The sequence below is a fragment of the Desmodus rotundus genome, chromosome 2 (genome assembly GCF_022682495.2).
Source record: "Desmodus rotundus isolate HL8 chromosome 2, HLdesRot8A.1, whole genome shotgun sequence".
In the NCBI taxonomy this organism is placed as follows: Eukaryota; Metazoa; Chordata; class Mammalia; order Chiroptera; family Phyllostomidae; genus Desmodus; species Desmodus rotundus.
Window position 1 is genome coordinate 57,767,298 of NC_071388.1, and position 13,144 is coordinate 57,780,441.

Genomic DNA, 13,144 nt, shown 5'->3' on the forward strand with positions numbered 1-13,144 from the left:
AAACTGGAAGGATCACTGACAGCAGAAGGTACTGTGTAATCTCACAATTTAATGTAAGATTAATGTGCCATGTATACTGTGCACTTTTTTGCCCAAATTTTTGAGAGAAAAATAAGAATGCACATTATACATGGGTAGTGCCTGAAATACCTTGCACATGCTCTTGTGTTTTGTGATTATTTGTCACAAAATAAACATTCCTTGTATCATAATATGTTAAAAAATAAATGCTAAAATTCCTTTATAATATGAAAAACAAGTATCTAAACATAAATAAACAGAAGATTGAATTAAAAAATTAAAATGAAATATTTTTTTCCTAAAAGTTTGGGCCAAAAATGCAGGTGTGCACTATACACGGCAAAATAAGGTACTTTGCATTCTTGTCCATCAAGATGTCCTTCTGAGACCTTATCTCTGGACCTCCCTGCTCCTGGAAGTCATGTGCCTGTGCGTTTACATTAGAAACAACCATCTCCACATGTTCCGCGATACTTCCAAGTTTAGTGATATTTATAACAATACTCGTTACCCCTCTTGAAAATAACTAGAGAAGAGGGTAGGAGGTTTAATTTCAAAACATGAAGGCTGTGTCTCACGAGTAAACCAAGGATCATAAAATTTCTGGAAAAAAAAGAGGACTAGGTCATTGTTATTAAGGAGATAATTCACAGATTCTATCCTCGTGGCAATTATTAGTTAATATCAGATTTCAGAAGAGTCATCTACAGTTCATTTCTATTTGATCAAATTCTACATGCAAAATTTGAAAAGTACAGTATACACATTTAAACAAATTCTATATGGCTGAGTGTTTAAGAGTACAAGTGTTAGGGTTAGAATGCTTGGGTTCGAATGCAGATAATGCCATTTACTATTATGTGACTTTAGGGAAGTAATTTAGCCTTTTTAAGTAATGTAGCCTCTTAAAGTTATTTTAGCTATTTAACCTTTACAATTTTTCATCTGTAAAATGGGGATAATAGTACCTGCTTCGCAGTTTTATTGTTTAAATGGTTAACATACACAAAGAGCAAAATCTGAAACACTCAATAAATGTTGGCATCTTGTGTATTCCTTCAATAGATTTATTTAGTGGATGACTACAGGACAGTGTATTCCCCAAATACCATGCACTTAGTAGATTCCCAGTAATACTGATCATAATACACGGAACAACCCAAACTCAGACACAAAATCCATTAAGTCACTGCAAAATCATGGCCCCATCATCCTCGGCACAATGTCACAACATAGCACAGCAGTCACGATCTGCTTCCCATAGTGCCACAGAGCAAGACGGTGAATTCCCTTAGCCGTGGCTTTCAGGAGGTACACAGTTCTGCAAAGACAAGGTGGCTACATCCACAACAACGTGGTCGAGCCTTTACAAAATAAAATTTCCTATTTAAACTTCTCATCTCTGAACTTACCCATCCCAGCTCATTTTTTCTTTTCTTATAGATGTTGTTGACTCATTTAATTTTCCTTTTGTTTTCCCCTACTCCCTCATATGTGCTTTAAAATGTAATGGACTCCCACCCTGTATAGAAGGGCCAGCTACTTTCCAGTGTATTAATTACAAATAGTTCCATCATTACAAACCACCGCACTTTCTAAACAAGAATGCTCTATGACTCACAAAAGTTGCACCCGACCTTCAAGTCTAGAAGTTATGGTTTAATATTCATTTGTGTGCAGGGATAGGATTGGCTCATACTAGCCTTATGCTATGCACAACTGAAATCTGCCATACCCAATACATTTTCTGAAGGTACTGAAAATAACAGGGCAGTAGTTCCACATGCCTATTTTAATGAAGTAACCATGGTTTCCCACATTTTTAACTTCCTATACATGTTTCTTTGGAAGCAACAAATAAATGTGACAAGAGCATCCCACCCCTAAAAAATAGAAAGTAAAAAATACAGACATACATACATATGTACATATATACATAAACTCTTGTATCTTAACATTTTGATTCTGTTTGAAGCACATTCAAACTTCTCAATCAGATTAGGAGGATCAAAGGTAATTTAGATTTTTATTAAAAGCAGTACTACCTCCCCTCAAAAAATAAATGAAAATCTTAGCTTTTATAACTACATTCAAATCACTCCATAATAAGCTGAAGTCTTAGCTTATGTGACTCTTGGGGTTCTGAAAGCTGCCCATTGTGTCTTCCTATGGTTTAGACACACTTTTCTCTCAAGTTCTCAATTAGAAAGGTTTTTGTATTCAAACCATCTTATTTATAGGGAGCATTATGCCAAGCCCCATGACATTTCTACATCCAGCCTTCAATACTAAGTAAAGGCTACAAAAATAAATAAGCAAAAAGAAGGAAGCAATTAGCTTTTATTAAAGAACAATGAGATGATTCAACTCCATGGTTCCTAGTCATCTTGAGGTGCGGCTTGTTCTGCTTATTTTTAACAGCAATAAAACATACATCTTTTTCTATATTGCCATTGTCTATGTATTCATACGCCTAGCCAGTATTTAGAGCATTTTCCATGGTGGAGAACAGCAAAGCAGTTGGAGGTATTCAGGGCATATGGGGAAAATGAGGTTTGTTCACTTGTTTGTTTTTCCTTCCAAAAAGCTGTATGATCATAATATAGAGATAATTCTCAACTTACAACAGGGTTACAATCAAACAATTGTATATGGAAAATATTGTAAGCTGAGAATGCATGTAATAGACCTAACCTAAGGAACACGCAGCCTGGCTTAGCTTGCCTTAAAGTGCTCTGAACACAATATCCAAAACCTGCTGGCCACACTAGAGTGGGGGTTGTTTATCCTCATCACTGGGAGCTGCTGCCAGAACTTCAAATTTTAAACACAGGTGGAAAACATTGTTACATTTTAACTCTGTCTTAAAATTGGTTGCCAGTGGATTGAATTCTTACTTCACTGGTATCACAAGCTCTTTTTCATAAGGAACTTTGCTTACAAATAAGTTCTTATCTGAGTTGAAAAAAGAAAGCCTGTTATAAATGTTAAGAATGGAACAAAGGTTGCAGGAAACTGATATGGAGCCCTTAATTGCCCCACCAGGCCCACAGAGCAAGACTGAGTGGCAGTTACTGACAGGTGGTGGACTAACAGGTGGTGGAACACACTTCCTCCAGGCACATGGATTCCCCTCTGTCATCACAGAGGGAGACTCCCAGGCATGAGTAGCCTCCTTATTAACCCTGGTGTGGCAGGGGCCTTCCTTTTCTGGTCATAAGATCCTGGGGGAGAGACGCTGCCTGTAGTTTCAAGGAGGGTAGGACTAATGGGACCCAGACACTAAGGTAGAGAAGGGCAATGGGAGGGCTGGTGCTCTAGACTGGGGAAATCATTCAGACCATTATCCCAGAAAGATTTCATTCAAACTAGTCCTTTAGTCCGAGGAAGGCTCAGAAAAGATGGAGTTTATGTGGCTGGTGGGTAAGACATGTCACAGGGTGGAGAGAGAAAGTCCGGCATCGACCATGGAAGAGGGAGCAGAAATTACCTACGTGATGGCTGAAAGAGGCACTCAGAGTACCCTTGGACTCTGGTGGGTCAGGCAGGGTCTCACCAGTTACTCCTAGAGACTGGGGTACCAAACCGGATCAGAGTTTCTCTATGAACCATGTGGGTTTCACTTGGAGAACACACGTGTGCATGCACCCACACAGACATCAATTCTACTAAGGGATTCAGAATCAAATCAATCTAACTGAAGCCGGCATATGGGAGCTGGCATTAATGAGAAAGGTGGCAAAGAAAACGACCACTGACGGCTCCTGTGGCTTCTCCTGGGACATGGCTTTGCCTGGTTTATTGGTGAGGAAAGCAGTGCCTATAGGTCCTGAAGGACCAGGCTAAACCCATGCCACTAAGGCAATTAAATACCTTCATAGAAAGGTATTGCTTTGCACAATGGGGACACATTCTGACTGGAGGGAGGTCTGACATGGAATGAGAGGCCAGCATTCATCCTCACTTATGGCACTGAGGCCACCTCCTCTGGAGACAAGCAACAGGCATTCAGAGAAATGTTGAAGCATTAGTGGGAGGATGGAGGGGTAGGGCACAGTAGGGTTCTATGAGGAATAAAGTCTCATCATAAAATGAGAGACTTGAAGAAGAGAGAACTGTACGTGGGCTTGAGGAAGAGACATGAGAAGGAAAAAAACATGTGAGAGAACAGGAAGACTCCTAGGACACCCATCTCTCAAAGGAGTTTAAAGAGCCCCAAGAGGGCTCGTTTTTCACAAAGCACAAAAGATCTCTCAGTCTGAAAGCATTTTAATGTTTACTTTTCCTGTTCTTAAATACCCTTCAGACATTTACCTGCCCTTTTAATAAAGAACTTTGATACAGTGGAGTGGGGTATGGGAGAGGATATCGTAAGGATGGATGGGGATTTAGATGGAGAGGGTCAGATTGATTTCTAAAGTCAGCAATTTAGATAGGAGTTGCTTATATTCAGATTTTACCTTGAAAATCACCTAAATCTCCTATAACAAAGAGAATAGGAGGTTCATAAAAATAAAGCAGTTCACGTCTTTGTTCAAAATCATTTGCACATCTTCTTCATGGACCTTTCTCAGGTGACAGGGACTGTATTGGGCTTGACTGCATCCTTTGGCTGATCACTACAATTGAGGCAAACATCAATTTAAGGGCTTCCGGTCCACCACAGGTAGGAGAATTCCCTTCAGTAAGTGCTGAGACTTCACTGTGTGTACATTCTAACGTGTGTGCCCTGCTGGAGGATGATCAGAAGACTTGTGTGACCCTCATCATTAAGCCTTGATGGAGAAAAACTTCAAATACTCTAGTGTGTATTTGGTCTTTTGTATGGAATCACATTTGGTCATTAGCAAGAGGATAGGGGGAGGGAGAGAGAGAGAGAGAATATGAATCCTGGGAGTGGCCAGTGTAAACCTTCAAGCATGAGAGATGATCAGACCAAAACTGCAGATTGCTTCCCACCTTCATAAGTTAGGGAATATCACTACCCTATGCTAGAATAGAGAGATACTCTGCTGTACACAGGTTACATTTTGTTAATCTCATAACCTTCCTTATTAACCTGTTATTATACTCTATGTTCTTCCTGACTGTGGGACTGCTTATGCTCTTAACTTCCTCAGGCATGTAGGGATTGCCCATCTCAGACCACGAATAAGTATTTCTGCTTCATGACAGTTCTAAAATATTTTCCTTGAACACCTCACCATTCCTGAAATGATCACTTTCCTGGTGGAGAAAACAAATAAAACATTTTGTTTATTGTAGAGAGAATACCATTTTGGTTCTAATTTTTTGGATGGAGATGAAGTCACTGTTTAAAAGTATGGCTTTTCTACTCATCATTCCTCACTAAGAAGGGAAACTGTCCTACTTGAGCCCATGGCCAAATGAAGTATTTTCAAGGTGCCTTTCTCATAGTTGTAGGGCAAGCAGACAGTGGGTCTTTTCTACAATAGATAAGCATAGTTTTGCTTAGACATGATGGTAATTAAATAAATCAAAACTAAAATATCAAGTCTCAAAGAGGAGTAAACAAAATACTTTCACCTCATTTTCTTCAGATGGCCCCACTGTGCCTAATTTGGAAACTGTGCCAGAGATCTGATGTATAAAATGTAAAACCTGCTGAAGACTCACAAAGTTACTATCCTTGGAATTGAAATTATATTTTCAAATAGGAGGACAATGTGTTTTTCCAATTGCATTTTTTTCTAGTAAATGCCATACACATATGCACACACATACACACACACTTTAGATATACTATATTATATATATAGTATACATATGGTATAACTTTATTTTAAACAAAAGCAAATATTTATAATGATTTATAGTCTATAAAACACACACTCTTATATTACCTTAGTAATCTTCACAACAACCTTTTGAAGCAGGTATAAATATTATTCCCCCAAAATTGAGGCTCAAGCAGCTAAATTCCTCATCTGAGGATTCTAAGTTGCTAAACATCATGGGTGGGACTTCAAGCCAATTTTAGACTCTAAAGTCAGAGTTCTTTCCCCTATACGTGGTTCTTCTCATCTTTAGTCATCTGCCCACAGGTCTCATTTGCAGATATTTTTCTGAAATCATGCCCCAATCACTATCAGATGCATACACAGTGGCTATCAGTGGCTTGCATTCTTTCCCACAAATTTTTGTTTAATTCCATTCCACAGATATTTAATTCAAAGGTCATGACAAGGGGCTCACTTTGTATTGGGAAGGCAAGATATTACAGTAGACTGAAGATTTTGGAATCAGACTGCCTGGGCTGGAACCCTAGCCTACCACCTCCTAAAAATGTAACCTTGGGCAAGTTTCTAGCTTAAAAATTTTTTTTTATTGTATAGGAGACTGTTCTGGGTGGAGTAGGCCCAGCTCCCACTCAGGCCAGTTGGGAGTGAGGTCCAGCACGCAAGACCCACACCCACAGATAGGTTCTCCGTGGGGAATCAGGCCTGCATTGTACCTAGGCCATTTTGAGACTTGCTTTTTGTTAAAACTCCCTCACCCTGAATTGAGGCAGCGAATGTTTACTGCATATCTTTAAAGTAACTTCCTAAAATCTATGCTAAACCTTCCAAGGACGAGTGTAACCAGCTTAACCACTTTTCCCTTTGCATTTGCAAATATCCTTCCTCTTTTATGTAATTAGCAACACCCTCTCCTTTATTTTCTGTAACCGCCTAAGGCGAACCTGTGCATAGTAAATGAGGACCCTCCTCAATGTAATGTGCCCAGAAAAGCAATAAAAGCCTGTCAAGGCAAGGGTCAGTGTGCTCTCCTCTTGAGAGAATGGCCACACTGTCCCTTTTCCTCCACAGGACTCAGTAGTCCGTGTGAATTTGTCCATTGCAGCCACAACACACGGATTCCGCTGGCCAGGATCTGCATCATTATTGTATTTTCCATTACTATTTAATCCCCTTATACTTCCTTCCTCCCTGCAATCACCACACTGTTGGCCATGTCCATGAGTCCTTTTTCCTTTTTGCTCAATTCCTCCACCCACTAGCTTCCTCCCCCAAAACTTTCCCCCTACAATAGTTGTCATCCTGCTCTCTATCTATGAGCCTGTCTCTATTTTGCTTGTTAATTCAGTTTGATCATTAGATTCCACATATGAGTGAAATAATATGGTATTTGTCTTTCTCTGACTGGCTTATTTCACTTAGCATGTTCTCCAGGCCCATACATGCTATTGCAAAGGGTAAAATTTTCTTCTTTTTTATAGCCAAGTAACATTCCATAGTGTAAATGTCTCATAGTTGTTTTATCCACTCATCAACTGATGAACACTTCGGCTGCTTCCATATCTTGGTGATTGTAAATTATGCTGCAATGAACATAGGGATGCTTATGTTTTTTCAAATTAGTGTTTTAGGTTCCTTTGGATATATTCCCAGAAGTGAGATTGCTGGGTCAAAAGGTAGATCCATTTTTAATTTTTTGAGTCATCTCCATATTGCTTTCACAGTGGATGCACCAGTCTGCATTCCCACCAACAGTGCAAAAGGGTTGCCTTTTCTTCACATCTTTGCCAGGACTTGTTGTTTATTGATTGATTTGTTTTTTTAAAAGATTTTATTTATTTTTACAGAGAGGGGAAGAGAAGCAGAAAGAGAGGGAGAGAATCATCAATGTGTGGTTCCTTCTCACATGCCCCCTTCTGGGGACCTGGCCTGCAACCCAGGCATGTGTCCTAGACTAAGAATCGAATCAGCGACCCTTTGGTTCGCAGACCCACGCTCAATCCACTAAGCTACCCCAGCCAGGGCTGTTTGTTGATTTATTAATGATAGCCATTATGACCCATTATGACAGATGTGAGGTGATCTCTCGTTGTGGTTTTAATTTACATTTCTCAAGTGACATTGAGCATCTTTTCATATGTCTATTGGTCATCTCTATGTCCTCTTTTGAGAAGTGTCTATTCAGGTCTTTTGTTTGGCAAGTTTCTATGCCCGTGTTTCCCTATCTGTACAAAGGGAATAATAGTATCTACTTCATAGTGTTGTTATGGTAACTAAGTGATTAATTTATAATAAGCACTTAGAACAATAATTGAGACTTATTAAGAACCAAATAAATCCTGATTAATATTATTTGGAATGACAGAGAGTTGTGATACTATTTATTTAAATAACTATTTGAAATGTATAAATAACTCTGCCACCTGAAAGGCTAAGTGCCATACCATAGATATTAACCAGGTATTATTAAGGGGGCAGAAGCCACAGCAGGGAGCTGTTGGAGGAGGCCCAGGGATGGGTGGAGGACTCTAAAAGGTAGAACAGGCAGAGACACTTAGGTTTCCAAAAAAAATGGAGGCTAAAACTAGTAGTTGATTCAATGGTTGCTCAAAGCAGTGATTTTCAACCTTTTTCATCTCATGGCACACGTAAACTAATCACTAAAATTCTGCAGCGCACCAAAAAATATATTTTTTGCCGACCTGATAAAAAAAATAGGTATAATTTTGATTCATTTACACCAGATGGCTGTTGTTGTGTTGACTGTTGGTCATTTTTTTTTATTTGACAATCTAAGGGAAAAGAAGTCAGTGCCCCTGACTAAATAGTCAGATATTGCATATTTAAAAATTCTTGCAGCACACCAGTTGAAACCTCTGGCTTAAAGCAATACAACCACTGGTGCCAAGCTTCAGAAATGGGACATAGAAAATGAAGGGCTTCCAGACCTCCCTACCTCTTCAATTAAAAGAAGCACCTGACTTGAATAGGTGAATTTCTCAGTCAGCTACTCTGTGGTGGTGCTATCAGGCTTCAGGAAGACAAGTGCAGTATTATTCCTGCTGAGGAGACTAAACTTCCAGGTCACAGTCTACCCTCCCCTGATGCGGACTCCGTCCAGCGGGGTCTGTATGTTGTGGATGCGACAAACAAATTCACATGGACCACCAAAGTCCTGTGGAGAAAAGGGACGGTGCAGCCACTCTCTCAAGGGGAGAGCACCTTGGCTACTCTCTCAGTGGAGAGCACTTTGACCCTTGCCTTGACAGGCTTTTATTGACTTTCTAATAGCATATATCAAAAGAGGGTTCTCATTCATTATGCTCAGGTTTGCTTTAGGTGATTACTTTTTACAGATGACAAAGGAAAGGATGTTACTGATTACTTCTTACATATTAACAAGGAAAAAATGTTGCAAATGCAAGGGAACGATAATAGTAATTGGTCTGGTTACACTCTTTCCTTGGGAGAATTAGCACAGACTTCAGGAAGTTACTTTAAAGATATGCAGTAAGCATTTGCTGCTTCAACTCAGGATGAGTGAGTTTTAGCAAGAGCAGGTCTCAAAGATGCGTAGGTATAATGCAGGTCTGATTTCCCACGGGAAAACTGATCTGTGGGTTTGGCGTCCTACATGCTGACATGCATCTATGGGCTTTCCAATAGGGCTGGGCTACATTTGCCATTCCATGCAGATAGGTTCCCTAAACTCCCATTCAGCTCTGACTTATTCTATGACTCATGAAACTCTTGTGGCTCCTTAGAGACCCCTTCTTTCTTCTCCCTTTCCCCTTTTCTTTCCCTTCCATATTTTTTTTTCCAATGATGTTTTTGTGACTAAGATGACTAAGACATGTAAAATCATTTTGTAAAACATCAAAATGCCCTGTGGTCTACTGATGACTAAACAAGAAATAAAAATCAAGTCAACAAAACATAACTATCTTTTAATCTCTATGTGTACTCACTTGCTCAATCTCAAAACTGATGATTCCAGACACAGTAATTTAATCAAACCTCAGACCCTCAGGCCTGATACTGCTATTTTACAGTGGGGTAAACTGTGACACAGAAGTGACTCACTTGATAGAAGCCCGTGTGTGAGCAGTAGAGTCAGTGAAAGGCCTGGAAGAATTGACCTCTGGCTGGATTTACAGCCCAAAGGCAACCTCCAGCTTGTTTTAGACTGAGACCTTCTGCTTCCTACTCTAGTGGTTCAGAAAGCTGCCCTCAGGACTATATAGCTAGGCCACAGAAAAAGCCTGCTAACCAGGTTAATAGCCTGGAAAAGTCTTCCAGCCTTGAGGATGGTGACTTTGTCCTTTAAAAATTTTCAAAGCAAGTAAACTCATCAAAACAAATTACAAACAAAGGAAACATCCAGTATGATTCCATTTAGATGAGTCTAGAAAAGATAACATATTTTTGTAGTGACAGACAGCAGATCAGTAGTTGCCCAAGACCAGGAAGTGGGAGTTGACTGAAAAAGGAGCAAAGAAAAGTTCTGCGGTGATGGAAAGGTCATGATTGAACCAATATAGACCATGGTGTATACCTTTGTCATAACTCATTGAACTATACACATAAAATAGTTATATAAGCATATTTTACCATATACAAATTATACCTCAGTTAAATTGATTTGAAAAATTAAAATGATAAATCCCAAAGCAAGAACAAGGTATAAGTTTATGGCACCAAATTTTAAAAATCTGGAAATGAACGGGTTCCCAGCAAATATAAGTAACCAAAACTGGCCCAAGAAGAAATGGAAAACCAAAATATACAGCAATCATAGAATAGATTTAAAAAATTAAAGAACTACCAAAGACTACTTTAGCAATTATTTAATGTTTTGATCCTCAGTTTCTTAATTTGTAAAATGGAAATTAAGACACACTTACCTCACAGAATTTTTGTGAGGGTTGAACAAACATGCTTGGTATAATGCTTGGGACACACTCGATGTTCAGTACTAGCTTCTCTGTCTACAGTGCTGTTTTAAGCACTTTCGATGATAATTTTATTTCTCTTTCCAGATGGGCAACATAATATTACTTAATTCAGTCAATAAATATTGAATTCCTCCTTTCAATACGTTTCCCCAAGGAGATTCCCAACTCCATAGGATGGGACAGTCTTTCTGTGTGTGTGTGTGTGTGTGTGTGTGTGTGTTTTACCCCTGAACCTAATTGTGGAAAGAGAGAGAAAAAAGACATCTAAATGCAAGAAGCAGGAGGCTAGGCTCTCAGAAAGGAAAAACTTGCCAGGGAGAAACAAGATAAGGTATCTGAGGAATGTCCTAAATCTATTCAATACACCTACCTTCTACAAGCCCCAGAGTAGCATCATACAGCCAATGCTGTATTAAAGAATGCTGAGGTCTCAGAAGTCAAGCCACAGCATTGCAAGTCTGGGCCCTTAGTATCTAAAACTAAGGGGCAGATTGATGGAACCAGAACTTTTCACCTGGTATTCCTTCACCCCACCCCAAACCCTAAGGGAAGCAGAGGGTGGTAACCACTGTCTAAGAGATCTGGGAGTGGTGTTCAGGGAGTGTAGCATCCTGACAGGTTAGAGGTCTGAAGGAATGTGGTCAGTCACTTCTCTGAGGGCCTCCTCCCCTCTCTATTCCACAAGACTGTTTCTCTTGGCCTCTTCCAAGATCTGGGAATGTTCTAGCTTTCTGACAGTTGCTGGAGTCTCCTACAGCTGTTATCTAGTTGATACAGTATACCAAGGAACATGTCTGTGAATAGCAAGGAGGAGCCAGTACTTGGCTGTTATCCCAATAAGCATGAGTGATTTCTAATATTCTAATATAGCTATTATCATAACCCCCCATCCTTAAATATCTTGTTCCCCACACTCACACAAAGGAAAGTGAACATCAGAGAGTCAAGTCAGGCTCAGAGGGACAATTCCTAAAACTCTGCCATTGTGTCATGAGAATATTTCAGTAACTCCCATAGCTGACCTCTGTGGAATTTCCTCCAGATAAAGGTGCATATTCCAGGCAAGTTGACTGACATTGAAATGAAAAAGATGTATCAACTGGGCTCTGCCATTCAGCAACTTTGTGGCCTCATCTTTCTCATCTCTAAAATGGGAACAATTATATCACCTCCTTTGAATGTTTTGAGAATGAAGGGAGATAGCATATGTCAAGTGCATCATACTGTCCCTGGCTCACAATAGAACTTCAGTAAACATTAGTCTTCCCTTGATCACTGTCATTTCACACACATGTCCAATAGGAACATGCAAGACAACTCATCCCATCCTGCTAAAAGACACAGGGAATTTTGGAAAGGTCTGGCATGTTCTAAAAAAGACAGTGCAAAGCCCTGTCCAGGTAGCTCATCCCAATACACCAAAGTTGTGGGTTTGCTCTCCCATCAGGGCACATACAAGAAGCAATCAATGAATGCATAAATAAGTGGAACAACAAATCAACGTTTCTCTCTCTCTCTCTCTTCCTCTCTCTAAAAACCAATAAATAAAAAAATAAATAAAATATTTTTTAAAATACAGTTCAACTCAAATTTAGCTCCAGAATCATTTGTGGAGCATAATTGAAATACTGAGAGTCAAATATGACTTCTGGTTACCTATTGCCCAAATCACCCAAAACATGGTGTCTTAAAGTCACAATGTATTGTAAACGTATTAGCCTAGCTGGCTTGTTCTCAGGTGATGGCAATAAGTTAGCAATGGAGTCATCTCAAGGCTTGTCTGAGCTAGGCATCTCAGACGGCTTCTTTGCTGACATATCTGGTGTCTCAGCGCTCCTCGGCATGCCATTTATCTCCAGTAGAGCAGTATCCATTTCTTAACATGGTGTCCTACAGCTCTGAGATAAAGGAAGCAAGACCTACCAGTGAGCTTAAAGCCTGAATCTAGAATAGCCTAGAGTGTCTTGTGCCTTATTCCAATGACAAACCAACTGCAGACCATGCCAGATGCAAGGAAGAAGAGGGACTCTACCTAGCAATGGTGGAGTAAGCAATATGCACACAAAGGGAAGAAATTGTTGATGGTAGACATCCTGGGAAACAAACTGCTACAATGGACACGGTAAATAACTTCTGCGTACATATAAACACAAGACATTAACTCGTGTGATTTTTTCTGAGCTGATAGTTTTTCATCCAATTATGTAGTAAGCACCATGTACCACATGTCTCAGGCTTCTGAGTTCTTACCACTGAAAATAATTCCACAATAAAGAGCAACTTCAGTGAATGCATCAGATCATGACATTGTCCTGTTGGCTAAGGTGGCTTCATCACCTTGGAACTCTTTTACCCACAAATTTCATCCTCCATGGGAGCATGTCACTTTGCAATTCACTGTTTATCTTC